This window comes from Pogoniulus pusillus, chromosome 17 (genome assembly GCF_015220805.1).
Source record: "Pogoniulus pusillus isolate bPogPus1 chromosome 17, bPogPus1.pri, whole genome shotgun sequence".
NCBI classification, from domain to species: Eukaryota; Metazoa; Chordata; class Aves; order Piciformes; family Lybiidae; genus Pogoniulus; species Pogoniulus pusillus.
The window spans coordinates 10348683-10376551 of NC_087280.1; the positions used below are offsets into that span (position 1 = coordinate 10348683).

Sequence of the window (27869 nt, forward strand, 5' to 3'; positions counted from 1 at the left end):
GGGAGACAAACACCGTCGCAAGCTGCTTTTGCTGGCGGAATGCTGCAGTTCGTGTGTCAAATGCGGCCGACTCATTAGCACAGAGCTGCAGTGCCAAGGCGAGAGGCGGTCAAAGGCTAAAGAGGCATCGACGAACAATGCCAGCACATGGACCAAAATGTCACAATGTGGCTGAAAAATATCCTGAAAATAACCGTAACCATCCGTGTTGTTTTGTAATCTGACAGTGGGGTTTTGTTCCGGTTATAAAGGAGATGCATCGTAACAAGTCTTTGGCAATATTGTTTTTCTTCACTGTCATTTGGTTACATCGTACCTGGATTACTGACATCTGGTTTTACAGAAAAATAAAGTCGACTGCCTACGTCTGTGTTCGTAGCACTTCAGCTCTTGCAGTATGGCAACAGCTGCTGATGCCCCTAGAGGTGAAAATATGTCATGGCCTCTATTTTGAGCCATGAACAGCGGTTATTGATTTTTGTTAGTTAAAGCGAGATTGTTGTTTAAACAAATCTTAACCAGTGCTCGTCGTAGAATAAGGAGTGTTAATTAAAAGAAAAAAAAAACCCCAACAACCTGCTTAGATATTTGAGTCTCTTAAAGCTTTGATTTCTGTCGTTTACCCGGTTGCTTTCAGTTTTAAAAACACATTCTTTTGTGTTATAATCACGTTGGTGTTTCTCAAAACACTTGTATATAGCTTCGATATCCGTGTATTGCATACACATCCTAATTAGGCTTGTTAATGACATGTTTTCTAATAGTGACACTGCGTAAATGACCACACTTAGGTGGACTTCCTATATGTATGTGCTGTAAGGATTATATGGTGTGACTATAGCACAGGTAGGACAGAAATGATCATAAACATGTATAAATTAATGAGGTTTAAATACTAGAGGTTCGAAGTGGCCTTTTTTCCTTTGCTTTCCTCCTTGTTTCTCAGTTGCTTAAACCTTCACTTGATCGATTGCAGCAAGACAGGTTATTTTTAGAATCTGTTTAGATTTCAATACCAGACCTTGTAGTTTGAAAAATATTTATTGTCCAAGTGAAAAAAATTCAAAATATCCCGGTAAAGCCCAAGCCAATATTTGCATCTTTAAAATATTCAAAACTTCTACATGACCTTTGTCTATTCTTTTATTTTTTTAGGCAGGAAAACTTAGAACCTGGAAACATTTTTAGTTGCTGTGTAAATGATCAGATGCCCTTTAACCAACCTGGCATAGAGGGAAACAGTTTTATAAAGAAAGCAAGTTTAGATGGTTGTGTTTTGAGGATTTTTGTTCCCCTTAAGACCACAATACATTGAGATTCCTGTCCATTTGGTAAAATGTCCTTTCACAAACTAGGTGAAAACTTTCATAAGTAATGTTTTGAAATTCTTTTAAGATCATTAACAAAAATCTTGAAATAAATCTCAGACCTTGCCAAACAGTGGAGCCATTTTAGTAGGTACTTCTAGCTTAACGATGTGCTAAGTAAGAGAGCCATGCCAGGCACAAAGGGGGTGCAGAGGTCCTGCCTAAATGCCTCTTGTGGCTCACAGAGACTTTTAGGAGGCACAAATCATGTTAATGTTTACATATGCTGCTTTCTGCATAGCAGCTGCAGCACAGAATACAAGCAGTCAAGTGTGCAGTCACCTGCTTCCAGTTGTCCCAAATTAACAGCAAAGGACAGGGGAGAAGCAGGCCACTCAGCCTGCTGCAGTCTTCACTTTTCTGCAAACTGTCAAAATCCTGAGGAGACTGCAGGACACATAGAGTGAAATGTCAGGAGACAGACTTAAAAAGGCTTATTTTTTCTTTCATTCTTACAAATATATCAGAATTTGAGCTGAGAGATGAAGTTCTTTCTCGTAGTTAGGATTCAAACTCTACATGATAAAATCTTTAAGCATGTTGGGAGAATGTATGGTGTAGCCTTTTTCATGATACCAGCAAGATTGTTATCAGCAGCAAAAATGGGTGATGGAGGAGAAGGGGGCGATACAAATGTGCAACCACTTTTTTTAACAGTGGGGATGTTACAGGCCATTTAAATTTCTGTAGAGGCATAAGCAGAAATAAAAAAAGGAAATTTGGCCCTCAAGTACTTACCTTTATAACAAAGAAAATTTGGGAAATGCAGATATAAACATTGAATTTATGAAGGCAGTTTGGAGAAAATGGAATGTGGAGTGTTGTATGGCAAGTCCATGGAGCAAGTGAAGAGGGCTTTAAAGGTAAAAGTATGGGCTTTATTCCTTTGCCATGTAAAAGCACAGGGTATTCACAGGACCTATGAATCAGTCAAGAACTACCCATCAGTGGGGCGTCATTGTGGAAGGGCAGTGGCTGCCCTGAGCACATTCACATAACTACCTCTTTGCCAGGTCTAGAGAGTGCAGCATCTAAGGTAGGGGTGGCTGCTTCTTGGCTTTACCTTTCTTGCCATTCTTAAAGAGATGTGTTGAAGCATCCTCAAATACGGTGGTCACGGGCCTTCATCTGAGCCTTCACCTGTGCCAGAGAGAAGCGTGATTGGTCTCCCTTTATTGCTTTGGAGTGACATTTTGAGGGGTGTTTTTTGGGGGGAGTGTTCTTAGTGTGTGGGATTTGTCTGTTTGGGATTTTTTTGCCTTTTTTTCCCCCTATGTGTGCTTTGGTTTTTTCTTTTTCTCTCTCTTTTTTTTCTTTCTTTTGCATACAGTAACAACATATCAGCTTACCTAGCTTTTGACTGTGATATCAACACGATTTAGTTTCTGCAGTACAGCTGCTTAGTCAGCTGCTTCATGTTGCATGTTTGGACTGCTGCTTCCTTTCTGAAGTACAGAGCTTTGCTCTTGCTTCTATTGAACTTCGTTCTAATGACTTCTGATCGCCAGTTTATTGAGTTTGGAAGAGAGAACAAGGCTTCGTAGCAAAGTGCTTGCAAACTCTTCCAGTTCAGCTTTGTTCATAAACGTATAAACACTGTTTCACCATCAGAGTTAATGAAAACATTGCATAATGTCAGGGCGATAGCTTGCTGCCAAGCTCGGAAGGCTTGTTACTATGTACTCTTGGAGTACACTTGGTGCACAACTGGAAAAAATCTTGTGGTTTAGATGAATCTACAGTATAGTCATATTTTACTGTGGGAATGTTACAAGACATCAAAAGTTTTACTATAGTGTAAATAGCTCAGAGTTACTGCTGCTTCCTCCTCCCTCCCCCTCACTGCATGAATGATCAGTTAAAGGAGGAAGACAGGCTTGTTTGTCTCTAAGTGCATCCTGGCTGGCTTTTATCACTTTATTCTAGTCTTTTCTTTCTTTTTTTTATTACCTTGCTTTGTTGATTCCTCTGCTGTGTGTCCTCTGTGTGGAAGCTCTTCTGTCTTTGCTTACAAATTAAGCAGAAAGTGGTGGTCGTCTCTTACTTTCTGAAGCATTAGTTTCCTCCTGGATGTTATCCTAATTTAATGACTTTCTGCCTACAAGACAGGAACATTACTTTTCTTCTTCTTTGCAAGTCAAACGTGGATATATGCCTCTGGGTCTGCAGTAACTGGGTTAAGAGATTTTCTCCCAATTTATTGGGTGGTTTGGTATGGAAAGAGATAACTATTGGGGTTCAACAAAAGTCTATTTACTACCTCGTGTTGGAAATATAGCTTGAGGATTTCTGGATGTATCTGTGGGGACAGAGGTTAAAGAAGATGTTGAAGGAATGCTTTTCTTCAAGTTGTTAGAAGTAAGGATGAGGAGCCATGAGATTGAGGGAAGTAGGCTGAAGCAGTGTGTTTAGTTGTGAAACTACTTTTTCTAAATTTAGGAGCTCTGAGTAAGGTCTTTGTTTTTAAAAACAAGGCTAAATTTTATGTTCTCTTAACTCCAGGAAAGATTTTGTGGACTCCTTTTGGAGCAAAGATGATATGCTCCAGAGCATGTAGATCAGGAAGTGAAAACCTCTTTTGAAAAAGGATGAGTGGTGTTTGTGTCCCGTGTTGCACTGTGATACACGCTTAATTTTACAGTATCTTCTCAGTGAAATGTCACAAAGCACTTAAACTTTTCCATGGTGGAACGATGTAGCCAGTAAACAAAGTCATAAACTGGAAATGAGTTGCTTCCTGCTTAGTGAAGCTGTCACTCCAAAAACGTTTGGGCAATGCTTGGGGCTTGGTTGCCACAGGTAAGCGCTGCCTGGGTGGTGATGAGCTGGAGGTGACGCTGCGCCCTGGCCCGGGAGGCAGCCGCGCTGGCGAGCAGGCTCCCTGCTCCGGGGCACGTGTGCCAAGGTGTGTGTGGTGAGGCAGGGAAGGGCGTGCGTGGGGTCCTGCTGCTCCTGTGTGGATTACTGCAAAATGAAACCAGCTTGTTCTTTGCAGGAAAGAAAACCTGCAAGTGTTGAGGATTAAAACAACCAAACTGACAGATCGCCAGGATCTAACACTCAGATTCCATTCAAAAGGCATGAAGCTATCTAGCTCTAATCTTTGGGGAGAGCAGATTTGTCCTGATAACACATAATATATAGATGCAGTGTATGAGGATGAGTGAACAGGAATGTAAGCTTTTTTTTTTTTTAATTGAAGATGGAGTCTAGCCCTGCCCTTGATCTTTTATTAAATTCTACTACCAAAAAAAACCCAAAACCCAAGACCCAAACAACACCTTAGAAGAATTCTTAGCTTCTAGGTACTTCCTCAAAAAAATAAAAAGCAATGTTACATGTTTGTGAAAAGCATGAAGTTGGGCTGAAATGTCTGCTTATGTAAAAGTGGGTTGGAAGAGTGCTATTATCAGGGTTCACCCATGAGAGCTCTCCACTCTGTGCTGGTTTCTCACAGTGCAAAACCATTTTCTCCTTAACCATTTTCTTTTTGTTTGGTTTCTGTTGTCCCCACTAGTTGCCTTCAGAAGGTGTCTTGTTGCTAAAACAGATGCTCTGAGAGCAGTATTTAGGTGTGGATATTCTGGGGCTCGTGGATGTGCCAAGCCCACAGGCTTGGGCTATACAATTGACCCTTCTGACAATATTCTTTGCTCACTGAAGTGAGAAACTTTGGCATGCCAGGTCTGATCCCTGAGCTGAAGCATATTAGATTAGACTTTGTTGTTAAGGTCAGTGTTGAAACTATTATTGGATCTGAGCTCTGCCAGCTTCTAAATGTTTTTAAAAATAAGCTATCGTTTATAAATACAGATCTCATGAGAGATACGAGCTTGGTGCCAAATGAAATTGTGCTTATTAAAATTAGAACTCTTCTGTGAAAACAGAGTAACTGACAGGAACAAACCAGCTACATGACATTTGTTAAAAGAACTTGCTCTGTCTGTTTCACTGTTTGCAAAATGTTTCTTTGTTATTTTGACAAACATCTACTAATAGCAGCTGTTAAATGGTGGTGAAATAGCCACAGCCTTTTGTCCTATGGGCAACAAGTTTAAGACAACAGTCTGGCAGGTACTAGCTGTTCTTTTTAGTAAATAAGGTCTTGTGGTTTGTAGTAATGATAGGTATAATAACCCTTTTACCATTCTGATATGATACTTGGTAAACTGATCTTTTAATAGAGTTTTTGGAAGGTGTCTCACATCATTGTCTTTCAAGGTGGTAATAAATTGTTCAGTCTTTGCAGGTCATTTGTATTTCACGTTTAGGCCAAAGCTAGTTTTTAACTTTAGATTGTTTTAGAAGTGCATGTCCAATTGCATGGTTACCTTTGTACTGCTGAGTACAAAAACTTCGTGTATAAGTAGGCAATTAAGGATGTCTATAAAGCTAAATGAAAGCAAATACAGAAGAGTGCCTCTTGGACTTGGGTAGGTAGTTGGACTTTGGAAGACCTCAGTCATCATGTGTTCCTTCTTCTGCTGGTCCCATGCGGGCTGGGATGACTGTAGCTGTAAGCACCCAGGCAAAACCACCACATGCAGGTATTTTTGATTTGCATGCATAGCTCTATCGGGACTGGAAGTCATCTCTTTTTATAAAGTCAACTTGTGAACTGTGTAATTGAGTTGTAAGACGGTCGTGAAGGTTTTCCATCTGTCCTTAGTAATTCAGTATTATTCTGAGCAAATCGAATCAAACTGGTCAATATTAATTTTCCTTTGTGTTAAATGGACCTGACTAGTTCTTTTGGGTGGTGATTGTCACATTTACCTTTCAATGTTAGCTTTGGGACCAAAACTATTTAAAATTGCTGTCTTGAATAGTATTGTTATTTTATGTTGACTGAAAATATATCAATGTAATAGGATAGTATGAGGAGATTCTTGGGGATAATATTGAGAGGAGAGCTGTGTGCTGATCATTGGAGGCAGATGAACACATGGAGAAGGAAACATTCTACGTATGTGGAATATTAATGACACTTTCATGTCTGTCCTGAATGTAAGAGCCTTTATTATGAGTAAAGGTAGACAAAATAGTCTTACTGAGAAGTCTTCTGGACCACTTTGTTTCTTTATGAGCAGCTCCCACTGTGCACACTGGTTTTGATTTGATGACTTTTTCTTTGTTGGGAAGGCATCCAATCGCTCTCTGTTGAGGTATGTAGCACCCAGTAACCAGTAACTTAATGCTTCTCTCTTAACTGTGATCAATTCATTTCCCAAACCTATTGCCAAGTATGACTTTTTTGTTCCCTGGGTAAAAACAAGTTGGATTTTCATGTGAGGTATAATAAAAAAGATAATGTATCTGAAACAAGGATTCTCTGGTTTCACATGAGCCATGTCATCTGTTTTATGTTGTGTATCCTGTGAAGTTAGTGATTTTGTGTTCTGTTAAGATCCCTGGGAACCAGGTTGGTAAAGAAGTCTTTTGTGAACTTCATTAGTGAGACTACAAGTAGGTGACTGCTAGTTTTATTTCTTAATGGTGCTGCACATTCAGGGATTCCTTTTGTCCACTGATGAGCCTTCAAGATTTCTGGGGCATATTTCACACTTATCTGTAGTATGTTTAGTTTCTTTCTCAAGGTGCTGTGCCAGTATCATCTCATTGGGCATCATTGGAAATGGAATGGCAGAGATAGAACATCAGCAGTGTTGAGGATGGCATTAGCCCCTATCCTCAGTACAGTCAGTATCATGATAGAAGGTTGTAGGCAGATGGTGGTTTCTTCTGAGGGTCAGGGGAAGGAGGAGAGGTGGAGGAAGAGCTGTGGTCAACAGGCTCTTTTTTCAGGGTGATGGGAAGCCCTTTTTCCATGCCAGGTATTGTTCTTCTTGGTTGCCTGCCAGGGCAGTAGCCCAACAATGGAAGTGAAACAAACCATGGCTGCAACTCGCATTTTCAAGCAGGTCTGCAAGTTTGGTAGAAGACTTTCTCTGCCCCTCCAGGTCTGCAGACAGAGTGGATAAGTATAATATCTGTGAAAACTACTTGGTGACAGTGTTACTTCTGTGTTAGCAGAGTGAATTTTTGATATGTGGGTTAATGCTTTTTTATTCAGTTCGGTTTTTGTAAAGTTACAAGTAAATGTCACTAGAAAAATGTGAAGGTAAAGGTCATGAGATCAATTTAAAACTGCTAGGATACACATCTGCCTCATCTTGACTTCACTAAAATTGGCATATCTGGCTACTATTATACTGCCTTCATATGTGTCTTACTGATAGTCTTGCTGAATTAATGAGTTTCTGTGAGCAACTATTTTGGATCCACTAGAGAGAAAGGTTAAGTGATGATGCTTGATTTGTATTGTATGTTCTTTCATCCCATCTTCATGTTGTGACTATAGTAATGGCTGTTCATAATGTTCTATGATGTGTTTTTGTAAGCTGGCCGCATTCATCCTTAGTTAAGCTTCTGGCATGAAATTTTGAGCAGCTTTATTGTATGCACTGATTTTTTTTTTGTGTGCGTGTTTTAAAATCATAGTGGAATGGTTAGCATCTGATGCTTTCAATTTTTTTAAGTATGCTGTAGCCTGTAGTCATTCTCACTTAAGAAGTTTGAGTTTAAACACCAGAAAAAAGGAAAACTAAACATAAATTAATTATCAAGAATGTGAATGGTGTATCTTATCAGTTCATTAACATTAATTGCAAGCATCAGCTTTGTTCTGAGGAATTGAGCATCTGTTGGGGGAAGAGGGGGAATAGGGTTGTCCACATGAGTGTTTTGTGTTCTGGAAATGAATAACTAGATCCAAAATGATTGCTTCAAGCAAGGGATGCATGGGTGGGAGTGTGCTTAGTTTTCAGACTGTTTCTGCAACTTGGCTGTGTAAACATAACTTGCCATGAAGTCACTTATGCTTAGCTCCTCAGGGGTCATGTGCACAAGGCAGGGCTGGAATCTGAACTAGTGTTTTTCTAAACCAGCTCATTGCTAGATAGACATCCTGTGCTTTGGCACAGCCCTCCAGAGGCTGAAGTTGGGCATTATTTTGCAATGTAGGGATAGTGCCAATTATGTCTACTGGCACATGCATCTGAATTGATGCGCAGCTGACTTCATACTGAGATAAACCACAATTGGCTGTGATTTCCTGCTTTGTGAATTGTGTAAGATTACTTATTCCTAAAGTCTATGCTTCATTTATTTTTATCTTAAGAAATATTATCCTGTTTGTGGTAGGAGTTGGGTTGAAATACAGTCCCTCTTGCTTATTACTCATAATTTTGCAGAGTGTTAAAACTACAAGGGTATCAGTAGTACTTGAAGTGCAGCTACTTCATAGTGATGGAATATGCAGGTTAGGATAAAAGTCCTGTGCTACTGTATTCTCTTATGTTCAGTCATGCCAGCGATGGCCTGATATCATAGGTATCTTGTGTCCCTGCTGGAATCTCACAGAGTGGTAAGAGTTGGAAGGGATCCAAAACAGGATCACCTAGGACAGGTCACACAGGTACGTGTCCAGGCAGGTTTTGAAAGTCTCCAGAGAAGGAGACCACAACCTCTGCAGGCAGCCCATTATAGTGCTATGGCACCCACACAGTAAAGAATTTTTTTCCTGATATTGAAGTTGGACTTGCTGTCTTCCAGTTTGTATCTGGTGCCCCTTGTCCTATCACTGGGCACCATTGAAAAGAGGCTGACCCTATTCCTCTTGACTCCCATCCTTTAAATATTAATAAGCCTTGAGAAGATCCCCTTTCAGTCTTCTCCAGGCTAAACAGCCTTAGGTCTCAACTTTTTCTTTGATACTTCAGTCTCTTGGTCATCTTTGTAGTCCTCCATGGGACTTTCTTTAGTAGTTCCCTGCCCCTCTTGAACCGAGGTGCCCCAAACTTGACCTCCAAATATGACCCTTACTAGGACAGCAGAGAGGAGGAGGAAAAGAACCTCCATCAGCCTACTGGCCACACTCCTCTTCATTCTTAATTGCTTAGTATCTTCCAGGATACTGTTGGCCTCCTTGGCTACAAGAGCATACTGCTTTCTCTAATGGTGAAATTGTTGTCCACCATTTGTGGAACAGTGTGAGAATAAACTGATAAATGAGTATCATACCTCAAGGTGGATTTTTTGGGTAGATTTCCTAATATTGCAGTTTCTAAATTCAGCATTTTATTAAGCCAGTCATTTCTGGGGTGTTCTTCCACAAACAAGCACTGAGCTCAGTCCTCAGCTGGCTTAGGACTGTAAGCTTAAGCAGTCCCATTTTTACAAGGATCTTTGTGGTTACACTCCTGTATCTCAGTATGGAGAGAGAGTTCAGGAGCATATAGTGGGTAGGTTAGTTGTACTGTAAAAACAAATGGTGGTTCCTGATACTGTCTCTGCCAGCACCTGTGGGAATTGACAGGGCTTGTTGCTGCTGCCTCTTGTTAGCATAACTTTGAAACATATTGTGCTTACAAGCAAGTTAAAGCTTACTCTTCCAACCCTCCCATATAGGTAGTGAATAGCTATAGCACAGAAAATAATCTGAGTCATTTTTTCAAAGGCTAGGTGGTTGCTTAAGAAGACTTTGAAATTGATTTTTCAGACAACTATGTAAACTACTGTGTTTTTATAAGAAGTAAATGTTGCATGGAAGAAATAGTTGGAAAGCAAACTTGAGATAAAATATATAGGAAGAGTGAATGTCAGTGACTAACGAAATGGCATGTTTTGCATATGACTTTCTGTAAAGCACTAACTGTAGATGGGTCAACCACTAAAGGGTATCCAACTTTCCTTGATCAAATGAAAAGTGTGTGAAGGCTGTTTTCTCACAGCCACAGCTCTCTAAAATGTGAGTGGGGAAAAGTCCTTGTTCTGTGAAGGAAGTATGTTTTCCATGATCTCGAATGGGTTAGTGAGTGCTACTGGGTTGCGACTATAGTTGTGACATCTAGCTTTATCTGGACTTCGTATGGTTTCATGGCATTTAATTACAGAACAAGAATTTCAGCCTTGTTTTATGACATGGATAGGCTGAGATTTTTTTGGGGAGTGGCTGATCATATTAATATGATGCTCATCATCTGGCTTGAATTCATGAAAATAGGTAAGAATTGGGTGAAACAGCTTAATGTGGACAACCTGTTTACACTGTAGCTAGAATAATACATGCAGTTTTGAGACTACTTTAACTTCATAAACCAGTCCTCAAAAGTGCTCCCTAAAGAATGGAGGAGTTTAAGACAGAAAGGTAAAGAGCCAGTGCCGGGCTGCCCTCTCTGCTTTCAGGGTTAGGGGTGTGAAGCAGCTGAGCCGCTTCCGGCAGCTCCGAGCCCAGCAGTGGAAAAAGTGCTGCGGGAGAAGTGCTGGCCGGTGCCGGCTGGCCTGGGGACGAGCGGGCGGCTTTCCACTCCCCATGTAAATACTCATCACCTCACATGCACTGCTGCTCGGGGCTGGCTTTTCAAGGCTGCTGCTCTGTATGAACATTAACCATGTCGTGCCAGCGTACGGCTGCTGGGAATCTGTTCGGAGCTTGAGCTGTTCGCTGGTGCAGGTGGCAGGCTGCTTGCTGGTGCAGGTGGCAGGATGCCCGTGTGCCCCTGGGCCGAGCCCTGCTGCTGCTGGGGCAGAGTCGGGACTCGGGGTTGCTTTAAAATCACCCCTGAGAAGGAACTGGGGCGAAGTGTCGGTGTTCGGGTGCCAGCGGCTCCTGTCCGCTCTTGCCCCGTGGGCCCGCGGGGGTGGGCGTCTGCGGGAGCGCCCCGGACAGAGGAGCACTGCGTGCCCGGCCCGACCAGCCTGTGCCTCCGGGGGGGTTCCTGCGGCCGGGTCCCGGAGCGGCGGCGGCGGGCGGAGCCGAGTCGCCGAGGAGGCCGGCGCTCGCCCGGCAGGGCCAATCGGCGCCCGGGCCTGTTGCTATGCGCACCCCTACTCTGCCTCCTTTGTGGACGGTGCCGCGGGCACCCACCCGCGCCGGCGCGCCGGCGGGGCTGGCTGCGGGAGCACGGGGCCGCGCCGAGAAGGTGTGTACCGGCGGGGACCCGGGCGCCCTCCCCCGAGATGGGCTGGCTGCGGAGCGGCCTGAGGCGGCGGCACCCCCGCTCCCGACCCTGAGGTGTCACCCGCTGATGCGGCCGAGGGTGTGATTGAATGTAAACGGGCGATCCGGGCGAGGGGCGGCACTGGGGGGACTCGAAGGTAGCGCCGGGCCCGGCAGTCTGCCCGGGGCTGAAACAAGCTCGGACGGTGTGAAAGGGAGTGACCGAGTCATCTGCCTTTCCTTTTTTTATTCGGTAGTGCTTTCATGTGAGAGGTGATTTTTAACTCCCTCCGCCCCGAAGTTTGCCTGTCCGGTAGCGCTGAAGACCTCTGTTGTGCTTAGTCTGTGAATAGCTCCTTCAGAAAACAAACAGTTGCACCATACGTTCTTCCTTTCGCTCCCTGTACTCAGCCTAGGAGAGGTTGGAGTTTTGTGTGTGTGGTTGTTTTGGGTCATTTGGGCTTGGTTGTTCTTTTTCTTGGGGGGGGGGCGGGGGGGCTTGGTGATGTTGGTTCCCCCCCGCCCTCGAAGTTAACTTTGTAATTCATTACGTAGTTAGGGCAAGGGCATTAAGTGGTCTGGAGCAGTACGGGGGAGTATTTTTAAGTCTTAAAATTGAGGCATCTATTTAAATGTCAAGTCTGATAACAGTTTTAGTTAGTGTAGCCATATGTAACTGCTTGATTCTTCATTGTTAAGGAGAAGAAAAGCCTCTCCCCCCTTCCCCAAAACACCCTGAGGCTTAACGGAGTTTCTTCTGTGCCTTGTTTATGTAGGTCAAGTTTCTCTCCTTTTTTGTTTTCCCTCTCCAACAGGAGGAAACTTACAGTGTTTTGCTTTCTGCTAGGAACAATGCATGAAAGCCCTTTGCTACTACTTGTTGGTCTCAGGGCAAACAAGTTGAAGTAAATATATAAGCTTTGGGGGCAACTGAATATATATATTTTTAATTAGCAGTTTACTGGTTGCTCAAATATGGACTATATATAAAGCTAATTAAATGGCATACTGAACTCAATGTTGGATTGAGGATTATCTGTCCCTTTTTATTCAAACCTGTTCTCTAAAGATGCAAATGTTGTCCTGACCCAGTGCTTACATATATTTTCATCCTGAGTCTAGAGCTTGTTGTTATTGCTCTGGAAGGTACTGGAGCTCTAGCTGAAGTGAGCCTACTGACATGAGATGTTCACCTCCTGATACAGGAGGAGGAACAATTCCACTAGTGTACACTTGCGGCTTGTGTGGGAATATTGGCTTTGACTCACAGAGACATTGCTTTACAAAGTAGTAAGGAATTTTTGAGGACAAAACGAAATTTCATATTTGCATATATTAATTTCTAAATGTGATCCTGTCTCCCATTTTGCTATGGAGAAAGTTGCCACATGTTGACTGAGAGGGAGGCAAACTACATTCTTGAAGTTCTTTTAAGCCTTTACATTTTGACACTGTGTGACATTTCATTATTTTGAGTACCAGAAGACTATTAAAGCTTAATAACACGACTTAGAGCATGGAAACTTGTAAATAGCTGAATTGCACTGTGTGAAACAGTTCAATTCTGGAACTATCAAAATTTTCTTTTGTTTTATTCATTCAAAATTCCATAGTAGGCTCTGGCATCCATTGTAAAATGAGCAGTCTTTTACACAGCTTGAGAGTTGTAATGTCCTTATTTATCCTCCCAAATAAAGTTTAAAAACAATTTAATGGTTCTGGCCATTCTCCCAGAAATTTTCTATACTGAAAATAAGAATATATTGTCTCTTTTGTAACTTTTTTACTTTTTCAGGTTACTGTTTAACCACTTAAGAGCAGGTCTTGTAGGTGAAGGTTAATAGTATTGGAAAAATGACCTGAGAAGCTGCTCTACCACCATCAATTTCATTTGTTCTTTCAGAGACATTTGCACTTGAGATGAAGAAATACAGCCTCTGCTTTTGGTCTGCTAGCCTTACTCCTTTCTCTCCTCCCCACCTTCTAAGTAATCTGGACTGCAGATACTGAAACAAACTTACTGAAGCTGGAGGTAGTCTCACTAGCTAGGAGGAGAATTTTGGGTGGTCAAACATGTTCTGACAAAGTTCCACAAGATTAATTAACCACTACTTAGATGACAATGAAGAGGTTGTAACATCAAAGTTTAGGGAGCTGACGTAGGAAAGCTCAAAGAGAAGATGAGTACAGAAATAAACTGCAGTAGAAGAGGTCAGATATCATGGAAATAGTTTGCTTTGGGCCTTTGTTTTGTCTTGTCTGTCTTTATTTTAGATAAATGATGGGATTCTTAATCTACATTCCTCACCTGAGGACACTAACAAGTCCTATGCTTTGTTTTCCTTTGTTCTTTTTAAGGTACCCTGATAGATGCAGAAGTTTTCATCTTGTAGGTGTGATTTCTAACTGACATGATGTTGTAATAAAGTTATGAGTTACCAGCTCCTGCTTAACCTGCATACTATATATCTAATGTTCAATGTTGCCTATTAAAATAAAATTCTTGAATTCATGACTGTTTCTATCTCTCCTCCTTGTGAGTATTCCTTAAAAGCTTTCTTAACAGTGTGTTTGCTTAATTTGGTTTATTTCTCATTTTCTTGTTTTGTTTTTTTTTCAGAGATTCTGAGGCAATCAAGGATGCAGCTCATTAGCATTAGTAGGTGCCACACATGTTGGTAGAAAAAGCGCTTACCATTTCTTCCCTAGTGTGACTGTATTTATCTTGGGCTTAGATATGCCATCAGTGTTTGCATATCTTCATGGAGCTGAAGGATATCTCTGGAGTTGAGTTGGTTTTGTAGTCAGAAAGCTGCCCTGGATATAACTCACCAAGCCTTCACTTGTGGAGTTGAGTAGCTATAATGGAGACTTTCCTTGAACATGTTGAAGGAAAAAAACTTTCCAGACACTTCTAAGTTGTTTAATTGCATTGTTCTCATTGAGACCAGAAATATTAAAACTCCCAGGGTTCCTGGTTTGACACAGTATCGTGCAGTATATTGGATCCATCCTATGCTTATGTGGCTGTATCTACCAAATCTCTCATCTTTGTAGAATCTGAGAAGGCATCATTGCATCACCCTGGTGCTGCGTCTGCATCAGATCTTGCCATGCTGAGATTGCTGGTGCATGGAATAGGCTGCTGGTCTGCTTGTCATCTGACTAGCCCAGAAAACAGTCTTGTTATTTAGATGCACAAATTATTCTTCCACTGCTGTGCAACTCTGTTTCCATATTCCTGCATAAATAATCTTATGAAGTGGAAGAAAAATGTGAAGTTTGGAGAATCTGAGATTTATTAGCTGCACCTGTGAACAAAGTGCTCTCAGCATATACCTGAAGCAATGTTTAAGGTGTTAAATGACTGAAACAAGGTCTTCCTGCTGAAGGCCTCTTTTTTTTGCTCCTAGTAGTACTGACTTTTGTTGTTGTTGTGCCTGTGAAGTAGTTTGTAGAACAGTAAGAGAAACAGTTGTGTTGTTACCCTTTTGTCATTATACAGCCTCCCACTTTCTTCTGAGAGCATGATGAGTGAGGAGAAACAAGACTGGCCTGCTTCTCTAGGAATAGCTTCATAGTCAGTATCTTGCTTTAAGTCATTCATATTTGAATGAAGATAGTGAAGTCAAGGTAAAAGATTTTTAACTCAAATTCTAAGCTTGGAAAGGTGATAACTAGGTCTCTACTCTAGTAGAGAGTTTAGTCATGTCATCTGCTGTCCAATGAAATTTTCAAAGTGATGTCTCTAACAAACTGCTGCTTTCAGAGGTAGGTGTCTGTATGCTTTTTCCTTGGTGAGAAAGAATATTGACCAAATTTGGATGATGATGGTTGTCATACCTGAAAGATAACCTGAGCCCTCAGATGAATTTCCATGTTAATTAAGAGATTCACAAAACAGCTGAAGATGGGGAGGTAGATTCTGCAAACTTAAATGGCAAGCACCAGTGCTAACAAGTAAGACTGTTGTTAAATAGTTAATAACAGATGGCTGAACTTCTGATGCAAATGGTCAGACAGAACAAGAGAAGTTCTCTACATCCTGACCCAGCAACTCTTCACTGCTGCCATGGCAGCTAACACTTCTTTTTCTCTCCAGTTTTAGCAAAGTTTATGAAACTGAAGATAACTTGTTGATTTTACAGCTTTAAAATAAGTTTTGAAAGGCAGAGCAGACCAGCTGGAGGAAGAGAAAACGTAAACTAATAGAATGTGGACCTGAATTCCTAAAGGTCTTGTGTATTTTAGTTCCTATAAGACATTTCTGAAAAATATCTGAAGTACTGCAAACGCCAAAATTCTTGGCAGCTAAAGCATTACTTTAGGGAGGTTTGTAATCTGAGGATATCTGTCTGAATCCTTTTCGTTTTAATTCCCTAGTGCAACTCAAATAGCATTGAAGCAGGAAGGGGAGACGGTAGGAAGGTCTCTGTATTTGTCCTGGGCATGGTAGAGACAAGCAAAGAAGAACCTGTAGCTCACCGGGTGGGTATGGCCTTTTGTCTTACACTTGCAGTCAGGCATTCCTCATCCCTGGTGGGGATAGGGGAGTGTCACTGTAGGACAGTGGAGGTCTGTGGTGGGGCGATGGAGGGGGTTGTAGCTGTTTGCCCCTGGACAAAGTGAGATTTCTTGCTCATTTGCTTCAGTTGTTGAATACTGGAGCAATATTGCGGAGAAATACAGCCCTACTTTGTCCATTCTCTTTTGCTAAGATGCCTTTAGCTGCTGGGGGCAGGACGCAGAAGGACCCCAAGTGCTGTCATTTTTATAGGATATTTTTACAGTTCCCTTATTTACTATAACTGGATTAAAAATAGAACGTTTAAGATCTCTTTTCAGCATAGGACACATGAAGAAATATTGGTATAGACTAAAGTTCATGGCACTGAAACTGCTGGAGGGAAGTGCTTCTGAGACAGGTTTTGATCTGTTCCCCTGGGAAGGCCATGCACAAGACCACAGGTCACTTCTCACAAAGCATAAACAACCTGTTGTAGTTCTGTTTTACAAGTGCTGTTGAGAACAGTTTGTTCACCTCCTGCTGTTTCTGTGTGGTAATTTGTGTCTGTGGTTTTGCACTACAACAGTGGCTTTCTACAGAATCAAGTCAGTCCATGTGATGTGTAGAAAGCCACTATATTCTCAAGCTGCATTTCCAGAGTGTATCATATTAATGTGTGTAATTGTTTAGATAGATCAAGGAATTCTCCTTGATCTCCTTGTAACTCAGTCATAATATTACTTTTAAAGAGAAGGAGAGCAAGTTCTTGGAGCTACCTCGAAATTATTTGTGATGTAAATGAAGAAGCACATTCAGATACTGTATTTTGCTGGTTATTATACAAGTACAGAACAAAAGACCCTCCTCACCTCAGACCTTTTGCAAGTATCAAACACAAGATCAGTGACTTCCAACCGAGGTCTGTGAGGAAACAGGGATGATACTGATGAGGCAGATAAACTGTGCACCCAGCTACAGGCCAACAAGCCTCTATCATCCTAACAGAGGAGCTAGAAAGCAGAGTCAATTTGCATCAAGTGTGTGCTTCCCGATTGTAGGACAACACTGGGAAGGGAGTTCAAGTGAGTAAAGTAGTCAGAGGCTAATTGGAAGTTTACTTCGATAGTGAATGGTACAGCTTGAAAAACAACAAAATAAAGCCATTTGCTTGTGATGAATGATGACATTGAGAGTCAAAAAAGACAACAGGAAAATATGGTTTCCTGTTAAACACTGACCAGATGTACTCTTTTCCAAGGCTGGATGTTAGTGAGGCATAATCTTTTCTGTATCTGTCTAACACCCATTTTCAGTGATAAATTCCGTGAGAAATCTTTCAGCACAGCTGGCACTTCCCTGAGCAGGCAGATAAGGCATTGCCATCTGCTAGCCAAAGCTGAGTGCTTCTCATGTGGGCTGTGCCTGACCCAGAGATCCCCCACTGGCAGAGTGTGTTTTCAGTTTTGTCACTGCTTGGACTATGAGGAATCTACTTTTGAGGAAAGTCTTAGGATTTCAGGCAGTGTTTTTCCATAGTCAAGAGTAAAACCAACTTTTGCTGAAAGCTGCTCTCTAAATGGTATTTCCTAGGAATCCGACCCACCAATTAGGGTGTAGTCAACCCAGCTTGCATGTTTTTCTGGGGATTAAGAGGGCAGATTGCTCATCATCTGGATTCCTGTACCAGATTCTGCTCCACTCAACATCAGCCACTAATTCAGATGGTAAGAATAAAATGTTCTGTGCTAAAACTCTCACAGATATGTTTTTTATTAGTTCTTGAAGATAAGTGATTGCAAAAGCCAGTTGTTTACAGTACTAGCCAGTGTGGTCATGTGTAAAACTAAGATATTTTTTTGACTGCATTCTCCTACACTTACTACTTTTGCATGTTCAAAAAAGATCCTCTGCTTCCAAAAAAAAAAAGTGGTGTCGTCGCTTGGTAGTAATGAAATTTGCTTACCTTGCTGATTTACAACAGAAAATCTCTGCATAAACTTTGGTAAATGAAAGGGTAGACAAAGCAAGTGCATCTCTCAGGAGCCTGGATACTCTAATGTTTGTGGGCCTTTTTGTTTCTCTGATGCTCAATTGGAGCATTCATAGTGATTTATTAAATGTATTAAATAAACCTGGCAAATGGGTGGCTCCTTAATGCTGTCTGAGCTATGCTGGTAGCTGGTGCATAGCAGGTAGAAACTTTTTAGCATTTCTGAGCTGAAGGCAGAAAAAGGAATTTTGACGTAGTCTGATTTAAGTTTCAGTGAACACTGATTGTGGATATTAATGCCCCTTCTGCTGGTCCCAGAACCAACATTCCTGTCTCTCCCCACCCCCTCCAGTGTATACTTTTGATTAAATATTTGCAAGTTATGAAGGGGAAGCTAAAGTTGTGTGTTGTCTGTCTTTGCCTTATGTCAGTTGTTTTTCGTGTAGAATGCAAAAGAGGCTGTGGTGGGCCTTGAGCTGTGACTGGATAAAGTATTGTTCTTCACATGCTGCTCATACACACTATTTTTGGTGCAGTGCTTTGTTTTTCCTAATAATTTATTGCTGTGTCTCTTGACTCAGAAGTCAGCTGATTTTAGAGCACACAAAGATAGAGGTTGGATCCTTTTCTATTCTAGCTAGTTTATCTTGAGGAGCAGGATGCTGCTGTTGCTGGTGAGATTGGGTTGGAGGTAGAGGGGTGAGCCCTGTCCCTTCAGTTCTCTGGAAAGTATGTTCTAAGAATACGCAGAGTACAGGGTGTTACAAAACACACGTGCAACCAATAAAGTTGCAGCTGAGGCCAGGGATGATGGGTGACTTGAGGTCAGCACTGCGCAGGGAGACTTTTGCCTGCTGGCCCTCACTGTGCCTGTCTTTGCTCTGTGCCAGCACCAGCACAGCCATCCATGAACTCACTTTTTCCTTTGAGAAGGAGGAATTGTTTTGAACAGATACATTATGAACACACCACTGTTATTCTCCCCCTAGTAGAGTTAATTTTGCCATTTAGCACTAGTGCCTTGCATCTAGGATTGTCATAAACTGATTTTTGTTCCATGAGGTGCCCGGTGTCTGGATATTTGTGGTAGCCTTCAAAGCTGCAATGCAAGCCTGGCAGGATGGTTGAATGAAGAGCAGAAGGATAGCAGATGGTTAAATTTTGTTAGCTAACAGGTATGTTGTTTTGAAATTTCAGTGTTTGAGTGGGTCCAGCTTTGAAAAAGGTACTTTCCAAAATGTGTGTAGAGGGAAAACCTAACAAGGTCGAAATACTCGAGTTTCATTATTAATTTCCCCTCCTTTTTTAAAGTGAATCTCATTTCTAGCAAAGTAAATGTCACTCAGCTAGATCCTGGCAATTCCCCAAATTGTGTGAAAACAAAGTAACAGAACCTGCATCCATCAAGCTATTCAATACTTGCACAAATGAAATAGGTCTGGACATGTTAAATAACTATTCTGATGGTTTGGATTGAACTGAATGTTTATTACTGCCTAGGCAGTTGAAGATTTTTAATTCCTGGTCCATGAGGTCTTTCCAGCCTTACAGAAAACTGCAGTAACTCATCTTTCCTAGGGTTTAAAAATTAAACCAATTAACTTTCACCTATCTGGATCTTGGGCTATATGAGACAGGGCTATCAGCTGAGCTGGGTAACAGTCCTGGCATTCTCAGGGCTTGAATTCATAGCACTGTATTTTTTTATAGGTTCCAAAAAGCCAATGATATTTGAAATGGAGTGGGATTGCTCTTCGGGTGGGTACAGGGCTTGCTGCTGTGCTGGTGTGTTGCTGATAACACTTCTATTGCACTCTAACAAATTAATGCTATTAATGAAACTAAAACCTTATGAAACAGTGGACTAGGTCACAGATATATATATATATTTTTTTAAACACATCTTCCCCCCTTTCTCTCCCCTCCATCCCCCCCAAGCATTTAGTATTCTGCTCATCTCCATCCCACAACCTTCTCTGGTTTACTGTTGTTTTGGAGTTTTTTGTTACCACACTAAACCAAGGAAATTTGGAGTATCTATTAAAAAAAACTAACTGTTAGGTAGCTTTGAGGAGAATTTCACCACGTTGTTGCACATAGAGAAAAGAGATTAAAACCAGGGAGGAATTACTTAGGATATCCAATTTGTGCAGTTTAGCTATTAAAGTCAGTTGTTTCTGACTTCAGAGTCTGAAGGTCATGGCTATGAAAAAACATTGGTTGGGTTTGTTGGGCATCTGACCATAGTGTGAAGATAAGCGTTTGTTGAAAGTTTTCTGACTCTGGAGCTGAGTGCTTTAGTAGTTACAAAACTTTACTTGGTTTGACAACAATACTGTGACGAAGGCTGAGTGCTTAGTGAAGGGTTTCCATAATGTGCAACCCTCCCAGTAAATACTTTTTTTCAGGGGATTTCCCTGACCTCAGTGGCACCCCTGCTGATTTCACCTCAAATGAGTTAGTGCTTCCCTGTTGCATTTTTCAGATTCACCCAGGTTTATTTCCAAGAAGTTGCCAGTAGGGTCTGAAGCAAATGGCACACAACGTGTCACTGTTCTTTCTCTTGCAATGATCTTGGGGAATAAGAACATCAGATTGTGCCAGTGATGAGATTAAACAAAATACCCCAAAGAGATTAATTTTTACTGTTAGTGGGGTAAACACATCAGGTTTTGGCAAGTGTAACCCTCCTGTGAATGCTGTTCCCAATGCTGCAAAAGATACTTGCAGATATTGTCAAGATGATAAGCCACAGAGGAAGAAACTGAGTGACACATTAGCAAAAAATTGGGCCACCACAAGATTCAAACATGCCATGTCCTAAGTAGAGCCCTGCTATCTCTGGTAGCTCTTGTAAACATTGAAATGCCTACTGTAGGATTTTTAAACAGTCCCATGCTGTTTTCCAGTTAACATCTGAGAGTGATTTATCATCATAAATTACTGCTTTCCATCTTTAAACCAATCTCTGTATAAAATATTGCAGAGGGCTGCAAATAGTTGAGTCTTTGTCAAGCTGGATTGTTAAACAAGTTAAAAAGGAGACTGCGTCTCTTTCCCTGAATGGTGTAACATGTGAGGCCTCCAATAAAATTTGTTGTGCATTTTTAGTTACCTTTTTTTTTAAACAGCTGTCACAGCTGGAATGTAGCATAGAGCTGCTGTCAACCTGTTTAATGGGAGGGATGTCTTAGCTTCCAAATGGACTTAGGATTCCCAGTGCTTAATTACTGCAACTGTTGTATGGATGATACGCCTCCAGAAAGAGAAGAGGCTTAGCCAAATACATGTCCTTTTTCATCCTTGTCTTGTTAGGCTTCCTTTAAAAAGAAAACAACAGCTGTGTGGGGACACTGCAGTGCTGCAGTGCAATATTTACAGCTTACAAATTTGAGCAAGTAGATGAAAGCTTCCAGTCCATAAATTTTCTGCCATGTAGTTGCTGCTAAGCTGGTTCTTGGTGAGTAGCAGTAATGAAGATAATCATCAGCCATCGTTGTCCTAATCTCCTAACCTCCTAACACAGTTGCCTTGGCTGGGGAAGCATTGCTGAAAGATGAAATAGTCATCAACACCAGCAAAGGAAGTGTGTGCTGAAAAAAGAATTAAAACAATCTAGAAATGTCATTTTGGAAAAGCTGTACTTCAATATAAAAGCTTCTTTACCCCCAGAAAACACCTTAGGAAGTGTTTTCCTCATACTCAGTAAGCTTAAGTACACTGTGTTTTCTGTTCTAGGGTGACACCAAACTGACTCCTTCAGATCCCCAAACCAGGCATGTTGGATGTGGTTTCAGATTATGGTGGCAGTGACTGAAGCTAGCTTAGGTCTGGTCTCCACTTTGCCCTTGCTTCTTCCTGTGAACGAGGGAGGGACTTAAGGAGCATTTCAGTAACTCATCACTATAATTCTGTAAAATGCAAATAGTTGTAAATATACTGAGATACTATTTACTGTATTGATGGTTGGACTGAAGGCTGTATATAAACTCATTTACAGCAGGGTGTCAATTCTACACTTAATGCCACACTATTAAAAAATTGTTTTCTTCTAATTGCTTTATTTCACGAACTGAAATACCTGAGAACAGTTTCAAATTGCAGAACTAGAAATACTGTTGTTAGGATTTTTAAGTTGCTTGGGTGGTTTGGTTTTTTTTGGTTGATATTTTTGTTGAGGTACATTTATCGAGCCATGCAGTTTTTAATCTTAATTTAGACAGAATTAATGAAGGGGAAGTGTTGGGGTCCGGAGGCTGGCGAGAGGCGAGATCAGGGTACTGATGAGTCGACTCAGCAGCTTGCTATGCATCAGTACAATTTTATTAGGGTAGCGAAGCCTCTTATATAGTGCTCAGAGGAGGTGTATCCAGCCAGCCTGGGGCTGGCACAAGTGGACAGTACAGATTGGCCCAGAGCCACGTGCAAGGTGCAGACAGGTTACCCTGTGCGAAAACAACCTGTGGTTCCACCCCAGGGGGCTGGCAGGCTCAGCCCCCTGTGGCTGTGTCCGCCCCAGGGGCTGGCAGGTCCAGCCCCCAGCAGGTGTGCGTGGGTTGCTCACTGTCCACAGCCTAGCTTCCTTGAGCCAGCAAGGCTTCAAGGACATCTCCCTCTTGTTTACAGCTCCTGTCCCGCTGCGGGAGAATTCTCCCACAGGGAAGATGTAAAAAAATGGAGAAGAATGAATGGAAAACCCAGAAATTACTTAGTCTGCTCCTGGCAGGTGTGTTCATTTCATTATAATACAACTTCAGAGTGTCTTGTGTAGTCATATTTAACAAAATTGCAGTCTAGGAAACTGTAATACAAAGGAAAACACAAACTGATGTGTGCTTAAGTAAGGGCATTAGCTGAGACAAGTCCTCTTTGCTTTCAGTACCTGTCTGGTTATAGCATGTTGGTACAAGCAGCATCTTTTGTAACCTGTTCAGAGATCAGCAAAAAGCATATACTCTGTTCCTCCAACTGGCTTATAATGCTAAACATAGCAGCACTGAAAATCTTAGAGCTTTACACTGACGTTTCAGCATTTATTTACTCATGTCAGGGTACAGTAGAACAACTGTTTTAGAACAGATGGGTTCTGTTGCAGCTCTTGATGAATTGAAGTTTGAAACGAGCCTCAAATTTCTTTTTTTTTTCCCCAGGTGTTACTTTCCATCTACTAAATACAGATGATGAAGTCATAATGATTGACAATTTCTGATTTCTTTGTGGTCAAGAAACTATTCAGCTTGCATAATTTGTTTTTAAGTATCTCTTTCCTTTGTGCTTTTAAGAGAAGATGAGTTTTCCTGATAAAAATCTGAACACTTGATCAGGGATTTAGTTGAACGACGAAAAAATCAAAAGAAGCAGGTTAAACTGTTGTTGCTTAGGTAAAAATAGAAAGCTACAGTTGGAAGAAAAGAAGTGACTCAGTAAGCAGTATGGTGATGGCAAACTAGGATGTCAGCCAAAACGCAGGAAGCAAGATGGGAACACCCAGATCAGTTTAACAGCCTGCATTTTACACTCTCAGAGTGGTAGTTTCTGAGATTAGTGCAGGAAATTTAAGCTTTAAACAAATTTAACTGGATTGTATTTCTGTACTTCTTAAGCTGCTTGAACCTAAATAAGTTTTAGTAAAATGGGGGTTCTTTCCCAGCTTGATTTTGAGGCCAGTGTCTTGTAAGTAACGTTATTTACAGTTAAAGCTGCCTCATAGCTCTGAGAGGTGCCTATGCAGAAGCACACATACCAGGGGAGTTACTGCAGTGCTGCACTCTGGAGTGCAGCTGATGGCACTGATTGGTACTGATTTGATTTTTGTTGTTCTGGGATGACTTCATCATCTGCCCTGTATCTGTATCTTGATTTTTGAAAGTCCCCCTTTAGTTATTAGATGGTGTGTTTTGTTTTGTTTTATAATTATAAACTGGCACAACACGAGCAGATGAATCTCTTCCTATTCTCCTACACAAAGCTAAGTAGATGCAGCAGTTTTTTATACCTTATGGTTTGTTTGCTTTGAATAGCAGGTATATATCAGTCCTACTGTAAAGCTCCTTTGCCAAATCGCTTCAGTAGTGGTTTGGTTTATTTTCCTGGAGAAAAGTAAGGGGGTGGCAAGAGTAAGATGAAGTACTGTGCTGCTTTCCTCATGGTTTTGTAGTGGCTGTCTCTGAGCTCAAAGATCCTGAGCCGAAGAATCTGGTAAGAGTTAATGTGTGTGTGCCAAATCTCTGTAAGACTATTCCAAAGATAAGGTGACCAATTCGTGTCATTTGCTTGACTTTTAGTGCACTTAACTACTACCTTGTTTCTTGAAGCAAGTAGACCAGTTCATCCCTTTAACTCTTGATAGCTTAAATTATACTTAAACTCTTAATATTAGCAGGCTTTTGAAGTGTGTGACTTCAGATATAATTACAGGTCTGTAATATGCAGACACAACATGAGTGCTCATTCAGAGAATCAGGAATTTAAGGGGGTTCAAGGGCAGCTTCCTTTTGAAGTGAAGCACAATGCAGAATGAGTTAACTGGAGCATCCGTAGGTGTTTCTAATTCCAGAAAAAAAGCTGTTAGTCAAATGTTGACATTGTGTTTCATTTCCTTTACAGTAGTTTCTTGAATCCTTGCCTTACTCTTAAAATATGGAACTACCTTTAGCCTGCTTCTTCAAATGGTGAGATAATAAAACTTATCCAGAGTTGACTGTTTTGTGAGGAAAGGACAGAGGGCTTTGGCTGTATTTTTTAAATGCAGAGTGATGCTCTTGCTAGGAGGTGATGCATTCTGAGCACTCACAGTGCAGCCACAAGTACTTGTCCAAGTACTTAAGCAGTATTTTTAACCTTTAAAAGAAATTGTAGCACATGACAGGAGCAGAGGTGGGCAGCCATGCAGCAGTGTCTGCTGGACAGCTGGAGTGGGACAGGAGCAGAGCTTGACTGAGCTGGGAATCTAAACAGCCTACACCATGCACTCAGTATTTTGTTTAGTTGCTTACTGTGTTTCAATTAACAAGTGAAATGGGAATCTGATTAAATAGGTGGCCTTCAAAATCCATTCTGGATGCCCAAGATTCTCCAGGGAAAGGACTGGACTGTTAGAAAGCCTATTTAAAGGCAATTATTAGTGTTTTTATGGACTCTCTGGGGAAGTAGCTCTCCAAATCAGTGAAAGTCAGAACTAATGGATAGCTCAAGCTGAACAAATTTGGTTTTCTCTGAAGAAAGGCACTTTATGAAAACGAACTCTTCTTCTGAGGAGAAGTTTGGTAGATATTTGTGGTGTCCAGTACAACAAGAAAGGTGCTGCGACAGCAGCGACAGAACTAAGAGAGATGACAGTTGTAGCACTGCCTGGTCATCGTAGGAATAGGACACAGGTCAGGAGGAGCTCTGCTTGGGCTGACCACTGTCTCGTAGTCCCCAGGCAGGTGGCTCTTGGAGGCCAGTGGGGTATGCAATACCCAATGCCTTTGTTTCCTGTTTAGCCCAGAAAATCGATTAAATGATCTTCTAATACACATTTCAGGAAAACAGTTTCTGTGATTACTACAGAAAGTACTGCAATAGGAAAGGGGAGGGAGTTGGTCCACATGAGGGTGGCCTGATTGGGAAAGGAGTCAGCTGGGCACAACTGGATGAAGTTTTGAGAATGTTTGGGCTACAGATAAGTGGATTGGTGGCTTACTGGTGGCATGTGTTAGCATGTGAGCCAGTTTAACTTTTCAGGGTGGTTTGGAGTTGCTCTCTATTCCAGTGCTTCAGTGATAGTGCATGTGTGTAGTTCATGCGGAAGGACAAGGATTTGAAGACTCATTCTGACATGTCTGGTTAAATGAGCCTTCTTGTTTGTCCACAAGATACAGAAAATAAGCCTTTGTTGAGGTTGGTATATGCAGAAGACAATGGGGCATGCATTCAGGTTTCAGTTCTCCAGCATTCCATGGTTTGCTTTACGTATAGTGACTTCAGCCTATGTTTATATGTTTCTCTATTTCCCTGCTAGCCTAGTCTGACATGTGCTGCTCTCTCTCTTGTGACAGCCTGGTCAATAAACTTAAGTTTCCATGTACTGATTAAAGGGTTATAGTGCCTTGTTACTTTATTTCCCATGAACTTGTGTCAGCTAACTGCTTTTTTTTTTTCCCTGAGTTTTAAGCTCTGCTGGAATGCATTCTTTATGCTATACAATTGCATGTTCCGTTGCCAGAGATGAAGCAGAATAGTAGTCTTATTTGTATGGTCAGATTATAGGATTGAGGTTATTCTATGCACAATATATGATGTCTTAAACAGGGCTGATTCATACACAAAAGCAGACAGTTACAACACACACAGAGTAAGACCTTTTTTTTGAGCTAACACTGAGTTTGCTGTTTCTATAAATGTCTTTCCACTCTTGTCCTCAATTACATCAACTTGCATCATCTAGGCCTGTTGTATGGGAACAATTAGCAGGCTTCTCGATGTTCAGAGTTTTTTTCCTCTATGCAAACAGTTGCTAGAATATATAGAAATCTAGCAAAGGTGAAACAAGACAATATAGCACATGAACTAGGGGAAAAAAATTAATTATCTGTTTGTGCTTGAGGTTTTTTTGGAAGTCCAGATCAAATACCTGTTTTGTTCCATTGCTGATGGCATTTTGAAGTGTTTGCCTTGTTTTTATAATGCTCTTATGGAAGTAGTAGTATTTCTTAGTTCACTACTTGTTGTTTATCACCCTCTAAGGAGATACAGTTTTTATTTTGCAGCATTGCTGTATTTTTGTAATTGCAGCCAATACAAACAGAGTATCTCTAGGTAGCTGGGTCTCCTCTTCCATCCTTAAGGCAAGAAAGTGGTTTCTTCTGAAATAACAGATTTGACACAGGAACAGGGAAAGTGTTTGCAAATTGAACTTAAAATTAAGTTGTATCTGCTTACATGGATTAACATTGTGTATATATTTTGAATCTTGAGTATTTCAGATTTATTTACCTTGCTTTATTCATCAGATCTTGCTTATGTACTAGATTCACTGGATCTTGTGTTTGGGCATACTTAAACTGTCTGTGCCTTATGTCAATTTGTAATACATATCTGGCACTAAGTATTGTAAATATATAATGGAAGCTTTGGTATATTTTAATGCAAAAAGAGGTTGGACTTTACCTGAATCTAATCAGCTCAGCAGAAACACTCAGGCCATAGGATTTGTCTGTTAATTTATGCCAAGTTCAGAATATTTTGACCAAATCTGAATATCTTCTTTAAAAAGAGAGACAAATAATAGAAGGTCTTCTGCTTCACATGGTAAGCTGGTAATGTTAATGAAATAGCATTAATGATTTTACTGTTACTTGCCATTTATACTTCTCTGGTGTGTATTTTCAGACTATGCATGTTTCTGTTACAGCAGGAAGGTGTTCAAGGACAAGCATGTGCAGATCTCCATCAAGATCTTTAATCTTTTTCTTTAAAGCCATAGACTTTTTACATATTTAAAACAAACAGAATTACATTTTCTTGAGGATGAATTCCCCATCTGTTTAGTCTGCTAAGCATGAGGCAATTTTTGTTTAACACATTGCTGCTTTTGGAACTTCTATGTCAGGGAAGGAAGAATACTCTAGTAAAGATCCTTCCTGCTGTGGCTTTCTTAGCATTGTCATGGTTTTGGAAGTACAAAGATGAGCACGATGCTTTTGTTGGCAGCAAGAAAATGCTGCAGTTACTTTTTTCTATCAGCTGTAATACCCAGATTTGTACAAGTATGCCTCCCCAAATAGGACTTGCTTATTGTTCACCAGACTTTGAGCTGGGGAAAAAAAAAAAAAGAAAGAAAAATTGCAAATGCCTAATTTTGTAAGTGACTCATATCACTACTTAAGTGTCTTGTCCTCTCTGTTATTTACCACTCCTTTAATCTTCCATGTACTCTTTATTAGTCATTTTTTGCCATCTGTCAGATGAATGACCATTTTAACTCGTGCCAGATGATTTAATGTATTGTTCACGTGCCATATG

The 27869-nt window shown here is 41.1% G+C and overlaps 1 protein-coding gene and 1 long non-coding RNA gene across 2 annotated transcripts in view; both read left to right on the forward strand.

The window, feature by feature from the left end:
- Positions 1–27869, forward strand: part of ATOSA (atos homolog A) — a 48227-nt gene that overhangs the window by 651 nt on the left and 19707 nt on the right. The gene's annotated exons all lie outside the window — the stretch shown is intronic.
- Positions 11376–13879, forward strand: LOC135182951 (uncharacterized). The gene is made up of 2 exons (XR_010305362.1): positions 11376–11788; positions 13726–13879. It is a non-coding gene; the product is annotated as an uncharacterized LOC135182951 (long non-coding RNA).